General features: G+C 32.9%; 1 pseudogene across 1 annotated transcript; it reads left to right on the plus strand.

Moving 5' to 3' along the window:
• On the plus strand, positions 1-7,407 carry LOC149518160 (putative disease resistance protein RGA1; annotated as a pseudogene). The gene is made up of 3 exons (XR_016343645.1): positions 1-1,552; positions 6,615-7,229; positions 7,365-7,407. The product of XR_016343645.1 is annotated as a putative disease resistance protein RGA1 (transcript).
• Positions 7,408-7,730: the final 323 nt, after the last annotated feature.

Genomic DNA, 7,730 nt, shown 5'->3' on the forward strand with positions numbered 1-7,730 from the left:
TCAAAAAATTTAATCTTGGACTTGAAGAGAAAGTTCAGAATCGACATGTTAGTCTTAGAGATGCCCACTCCTTCGTTATACCCTCTAATGTGATGGGTCGAAATCAAGCCAAAGAAAACATCATAGATGTTTTAGTCAAGCCAACCGTTTTTTAAAAAATACCCGTCATCCCTATAGTTGGAATCGGAGGTTTAAGGAAAACCACACTTGCTCAACTTGTGTACAACGATGAAACGATCACTAAGGTCTTTCCCTTGAAAATATGGGTGTACGTGTCAGATGAGTTTGATCTTGCTAGGTTGCTTTGTGATATTATTTACTCCATTACGGAGGAAAGATGTAATGGCTTACCAGTTAATGCATTGCAAACTCATTTGCGAATGCTTTTAAATGGTAAAACTTTTTTGCTTGTTTTAGATGATGTATGGAACAAAGATCATGTAAAATGGATGGAACTGAGAGATTTACTAATAACAATGGGTAACTTTCAACAAAGTAAAATTATTGTGACTACACGAAGTTCAAAAGTTACTTCGACAGTGGGTACTATTGCTCCGTACAACTTGAATGGTCTTAGCCATAAAGATTGTCTGTCTTTGTAAAACGGGCATTTCAGGAAGGGGATGAGAAAGTTTACCGAAACCTTATGAGAATTGGTGACGAAATTGTGAAAAAATTCAAAGGGGTTCCATTGGCGGTGAGAACTTTAGGGAGCTTACTCTACATGAAAACTGAGCTTCATGAATGGGAATTTATAAAAGATAATGACATATGAAAACTTAATCAAAATGAAAATGACATCCTACCTATGCTGAAATTGAGTTATAGTCATTCGCCATCTCATTTGCAAAGGTGTCTAACTTATTTGTCATTGTTTCCAAAGGACACTATTTATGATACTGATTACATCGTCCAATTCTGGACGGCCATTGGACTTATTGAAGGCCCTAAGCAAAATAAAGAGTGAGAAGATGTTGGGTTACGATATTTCAAAGAATTATGGTTGAGGGGTTCTGTCCAAGATGTCGAGGATAAACATCCATTTTACACATTTAAAATCCATGGCCTAATGCATGATCTCTTGTCAAATGAGTCTCAAGATGACTGCTTAACAATTTATCCTCATACAGTAAATGTTGCTAAAAATACTCGACATCTGTTATTTTCGGATGATAATCCATTGGGAGCTCCACAATCATTTTCGAAGAATTTAAAAGTTGTGCGGACATTAGTGATCCTACCTTCTTCAGGAAGAAATAGGATAATTGAGGAACATTTTGTAAATGCTTCTATCTTGAATTTTGAGTTCCTTCGGCTACTTGATCTCTCCTCTTCATCTTTGGATGTATTGCCCAATTCCGTTGGCACCTGGAAGCATTTAAGATATCTTGACTTATCCAGCTGTCGAAGAATGAGGAAACTTCCTACTTCTATCCATAAACTTCAGAGCTTGTTGACTTTACGGTTAGCTGGCGTTCCACTGATTGAAGTACCTGAATGTTTGCAAAGCTTGATTAAGTCTCAGATTTCTAGAGATAGCCACAGATTTTGTGTTTTTAAGGGATATTCAACCAGGATGTTAGAGTTCGCTTCAGTTGTTGCTCTTGTTCGACTGTGATATGATAGAATCTATATTTGATGGGATGCAACACCTCACATCACTTGGAAGATTGGATATCCAAAGCTGCTCTAGATTGATTTCACTGCCAAGATGTCTGAAATTTCTAACCAAATTAGAGGAAATCAATATCAATGGCTGCCAAAAAATCAATTTGTCAATGGAACAAGGAGAAGAAGACCAAGACCTTCAAAACTTTAACAATATTGGAAGCAGAAGCGTTGGAGGATTTGCCACGATTGCTTCTTCAAGGATCAGCTAGCCTTTTTAAATCCATGCTAATAAGGAGATGTCCCAACTTCAAGGTACCACCAGAATGGATGCAAAAGCTCACATCACTTAACAGGATGGAGCTTGAAAGTTGTCCAGCATTATCCTCTGTTCCCGAAGGACTGAATCGCCTCACTGCACTTAGACAAGTAAAGATTCAAATATGTCCTGCGTTACTCTAAAATTGACAACCTGGGGTTGGTGCTGATTGGTCCAAGATTGCACACGTTCAAGAGGTTCATATTGAAGATTAGTAGATCGTCAAGCGCCGCTCAAGGTGTTTACCAATCTCTCATTCTTTTTTCTTCCTTTATGAGATTTCTTTTTTCATATTAAATTTTCCAGAATACAGAATTATAAGAAAATTGCTCTAAATGATATATGCTAGTCAATTCATCCATCTTCCTGAAATATCTGACACTTGCATTGATTTTGAAATGATCATAGGTAAATTAGTCCGGATGCTTTGGTAAAAAATAAAAGTGCAAGCAGGTGAGACGATTTCATCCAATCTATTTAGCTTGTTTGTTATCAGAAACATTTCATGAGAATCCTTCAATTTTTGCTACACTTTTTCATATACTATTACTCTTATAGGATCTGTCTGATTGAGATTTTTTGCTAATTATCTTTTTTTTTTTATGGATAAAGGCAAATAAAAGTATAATCATCCGTTTTAAAAGGTTACAATTAACTATAGCTAGGTGATAGAAATAGTCATAGCTTGTGGGCTTTCTATAAGATGAATGTAATTACAATATTGTCTTGTGTTTCTCTTTGTAGTTACTGTCAAATTGAGATACTTAGGTGCATGTGTCACGGATCTAAGGAAGAGTCTTGAATCTCACATCGAACATAATAGGAGGGTCACTGGGGTATAAAAGGGTTCACACCATTTTCGCCTTGTGAGGTGCCTTTTGCAAGATAAAACCGTGAGGCCAGGGGGCTAGAGCGAACAATACCTCACAAAAATATGAACCGTGATGGTCAGGCTGATTCGAGACGCCGAAAGGGTGAATGCTCGGGTTTCGAAACCGTGCGGGTTCGGAGCTTAAGTCTCGACCCGTGACAAGTGGTATCAAAGCCAGCCCTAAACCGTTCGATCCACGCCAAGCACCTCGAAGGAGGTAGACAGGGTGGCCAGCCTCCGTGACAAGGGCATCACGAGATTGGGTGCGGGAGAATGTTACATAAGGAAGAGTCATGAATCACATATTGAACATAATAGGAGGGTCACTGAGGTATAAAAGGGTTCACACCATCTCCGCCTTATGAAACGTCTTTTGTAGGACAAAACCGTGAGGTCAGGAGGGTCAGAACCATTTGGCTTCAAATCAAACCACTGCGGGTAGCTCTTATGGTGTGGGAAAATTCAGCCAAACCCTGCAAGGCGCCGTCTGTTCAAAGCTTTTACTTTCTTTGACGATCATGTGTCTTGAACCAGACCTGTTTATCTGTTTCCCTAATACTTACGTTTTAGCTATTTGTTTGTGTTTTATCTGTTTGTGATTGGATCCTTTGGAATGAAACCATCATCTCATAACTGTTGGGTGACTCCTTAGGGACAAAAGAACTCTTCTTGCTTGAAAAGGGAACATCAGGCATTCAACATGAAGTACCCATTTCTTATTCAACCCAATGAGATTTCAACCTCCGTCGTGTAGTGTAAGAGTTTAGACTATCTCATCCCAATGAAATTCACCCCAAGTCATTCAAGACCTTGACCTGATATTTGAGTTTTTGGTTTAACAGTCCTGTCGTGTCAACTGGATGTTGAGCCTTTTGTTTGGGCGTTACCTTTTTCAGGGCCTAAGCCCCCCGAAACTAAAAGCTACATTGCCCATTTCCCTATAATTGTATGTACGGCTTATCAAAACAAAAAATTAAACACTACCAAGTACCAATTTAAAAGAGCACACGATCAAATCAAATAGTTTTAACTTGACTTACAGCACAAAAAGTTAAATCCATAATTTAACCAAAAAGCCAACAATTTTGAGTTTTTCTAGAATGAACAAATAAATAGACGAGAGTTCACAAGAAGATTGGAAAATATTTTAGATATAGCAGGCTGGTAAGTGACATCAATATGGGCAATGGCATATGAACCTCCAACTTTGGCCTTGTTTCTAGGCACCTTTCACGTTGCAGAGTTTCCCAATAAGATCTGCTTCTTCTTTAACAGTTGCGATGCTTTGGGCATTATCTTCTGCCATGGTAATTCCAAACTCTTCCTCAAGTCCCATCACAATCTCAACCTGAAGGGGCATTCTTCCAATTATGACACGAACTACAGCCAATAACCTTCAAGTAAAAGAAACAACCAATTGATAGAAGGTACAACACAGAAAGGGGTAGAGTGGGAGAGAGCTTAGACTTGATGAAGAAATAACAAAATCGATGTCTATTGTTTTAGCCAACATGCAACAAGCGTCGACGTGGCATCTCTTTTTTTTTTTCACTTTTTTAAATATTTTTTTAATTAAATAAATTTTATAATAAAATATATCAGTCAATAAAAATTATAAAATAATTTATATCCAATAAATTTCAATCAATCTTGATCTAACGAAAGATAATTTTTTATATTAAGATTGACAAGAAACAGATAAAATTAAAAAAAATAAAAATAAATTTAGGTCAGAAGCATATTTAATTTGTTTTGTCTTAACCTATTTCAAGATATATAAATATATTTATTATTTATTTAATTTTATATATGTATTTATTGTATTAATAAAGTTGTTTTTAATTTTAATTTAAGAAATTAATACTTTAAACTCAATATGAGATGTTAATGTAACATTAGCTATGAGCTTTTTTTATTTTTCCCATTTTTTTATTTTCTCATATTTTACTTTTTTTAATCTTTTTTGTTTTTCTATTTATTTTTAATTGGATAATTTTTTTTTTTTTAAAAAAGGTCAATTAAGGAATCCATATGTCATTCTCCTTTATTTTTTTATCTTTCGTTTTTTTGGAAGTTTTCAAATTAAATAAATTTTGCCAATAAATATGATAAATGGTGATAACAAAACAAAACAAAATTTACCCATAATTGGTCCTAGTTATTTTCAAAATGTTGTGCTTCAAAAGAATAATTAATATAACAAAAACATTAAAAATTTAAAAAAAGGAAAAAGACAAATAGTAAAAGCACCAATATAGATTTAAAAATAATAATAATAGTTCAAATGCAATTTGATCTTGAATAATATCACTTTTCATCATTTAACATTTTAAAAATTTACTATTAAGTATCCCAATTTTGCTTTCGTTAAACACTTTACACCACTGATTAATATTGTTAGTTAAAATATAGAAAAAAAATGATTCATATGTCATTTTAAAAAATAGTTTCTAATTTTTTAAAGAAAACGAATAAAAACATTTTTAGAAATTAAAAATTATAAAATTATAAATTTTTAGAAAAGGACCATCTTTCCCCCTCCTCCTACCCTTCTCTTTCTCTGTGATCCCTTTCTCTCTTTTTCTTTTTTTTTTAAATTTTCTTATTTTCTTTTTCTTTAAGTTCAAAAAGTATAAAAAAAAAATTAAAGATGATGTGATACTTTTTGATCACATATCATAATATTATTAATTATTTTTTAAGCAAATTAACTTACTGTTTATAAAGTTAATGTTTATTGCAAAATACTTAACAAATCAAAATTTAGTTACTTAATCGTGATTTTTTTTATATGTACAATATAGTTAAAAGCGATATAATTAAAAAACTAAATTGCATATTGACCCTAATAATATTAACAATTACTTTTGATGTAAAAGATAATGATCGGATCACATAGCATTGAACTTTTGGGCTTGTATTGAAGTACAGAGAAAACAGGGGAGAACTACCAATTCCATGGCTATTGCATTAGTCAAAGTTGGAAAAAGCGAGGAACAAGGGCACAGATTTATTATGCTGTCAAGATATGCAAGTTACAAAGAAGTTTCCTTCCTTGAATTTGGACAACCCTAATGATGTCCCAGTTTGAGTAGATAAGATTTAAGTAATGATTCTTTAAGTAAAGTTGTTAAAGTCTTCTTTTTTTTTTTTTTTCAAACGATCAAATAAATAATAATTTAATTTTCAAATCAACATTTATAAATTGATATATGGAGTTTGTTAAAAAATAAAACAATATTAAAAATTTATTAATTATTAATTATTAATTATTAATTTTAATCCAATTAATATTAATTAATTTACATAGAGATGAGTTTAATCCAAAATTTTATGAATAAATTTTTAATCTAATCTAATATATATTATATCATAGGATATATGCATATGTTTATGAAGTAAACATTTACGAGAATAATTTATATTTTTTACACATAGGATCTTATAAATAATTTTTAAATTTACATTATTTTTCAAATAATCTTATCTAATCATTTTTTAAATTTTAAAAATTACAAAGATTAACTTTATCTAAATCTTTTAATCCATATATATTTTATTTTATTTTATTTAAATCAAACAAAATTCATCTCTCAACTCATCTTTTTCTAATATGTATAACATTTAAAATTCAAATAGCTTTAAAATTAAGTACTTAAAAATCATCTATTCTTCATAATTGTCATCCAAGAATTATCTTATGCTTTTAAGTTTATAAATAGTATGTGCTATATCATTTTTTTTTTAATTTACAAAAGTTGGTTTAAAGGTATATTGTTTTTCATTTTTTCTCAATAACTTAAATGATAAGTGAAGGCATATAAGGGAGATTCGACCAGGATGTTGGAGTTCTCTTCAGGTCTTGTACTGCTACAGATGCGAGTCGCTGGAATATTTGTTTGAAGGGATGCAACACCTGACATCACTTCGAACATTGACAATGAGATGTTGCCCTAAGCTAGTCTCACTACCACGAAGTCTGAAATTTCTAACCAAGCTGGAGTGTATTGATATAATTGAATGCCCAATAATCAATTTACGCATGGAACTGGAAGAAAGAGAAGACAGAGACATTCACTTGTGCCTTAAGCAATTGGAAATACGGGGTGCACCACAGTTGGAGGACCTACCGCGATTGCTTCTTGATAGATCTGCTAGCGCTTTGCAACTCATAAAAATTCACCATTGTCCCAAGTTTGAGGTACTACCGGAATGGCTATAAAATCTGTCATCACTTCAAAGACTTGAGATTCTTGACTGCCCAAAATTATCCTCTCTTCCGGATGGCGTGGATCGCCTCACCTCGCTTACACAACTACAGATTCAAGAATGTCCTACATTGAGTGAAAAATATCGACCCGAAGTGGGTGCTGGTTGGTCCAAGATAGCACACATCCAAGAGGTTCATATTGAAGATCAGAAGATTAGCAGGTATGGTTTGTGGTACTTATTAATTTCTTTATCTTTTACCTCTGCTAGTTAAAATTGGCCATATAAGTCCCTCTCTATGCATGTATTATGTATACAACATTTGCAAATTTTAATGATTCGTATTTTTAGTCACAGGTAAATTATGAAGTGGATGCTTTAGTGAGAATTCAGGAGCGGCAGGTGAGACTTCAATCCATCCATTTCCACAAGATTCATTCGAACTTAGCTTTTTTTTTTTTTTTTGGAACATTGCTTGGAATTACTTTGAGTTGTATTTTTAACTCATTTCATTTAGTTTTGAACTACTGCATGCAGCTCTCATGATGGATGATTGAACCAAAGCCTGTCGGTATGGAGGCTAGCGCTAGCTGGAAGCTTTTTAGTTTTTACTTTGTTTGATTTAGAGTCTTTGTGCCAATGTTTTGTTGGCTTCAATTAAGGACTTTATAGATTATTGGTGAAATTAGTTAATGTAATTTTTTTTAGAATTTAATTAACGTA

Source organism: Durio zibethinus, chromosome 7 (assembly GCF_047325235.1).
Source record: "Durio zibethinus cultivar Kanyao isolate XHJ-2024 chromosome 7, ASM4732523v1, whole genome shotgun sequence".
Classification (NCBI taxonomy): domain Eukaryota; kingdom Viridiplantae; phylum Streptophyta; class Magnoliopsida; order Malvales; family Malvaceae; genus Durio; species Durio zibethinus.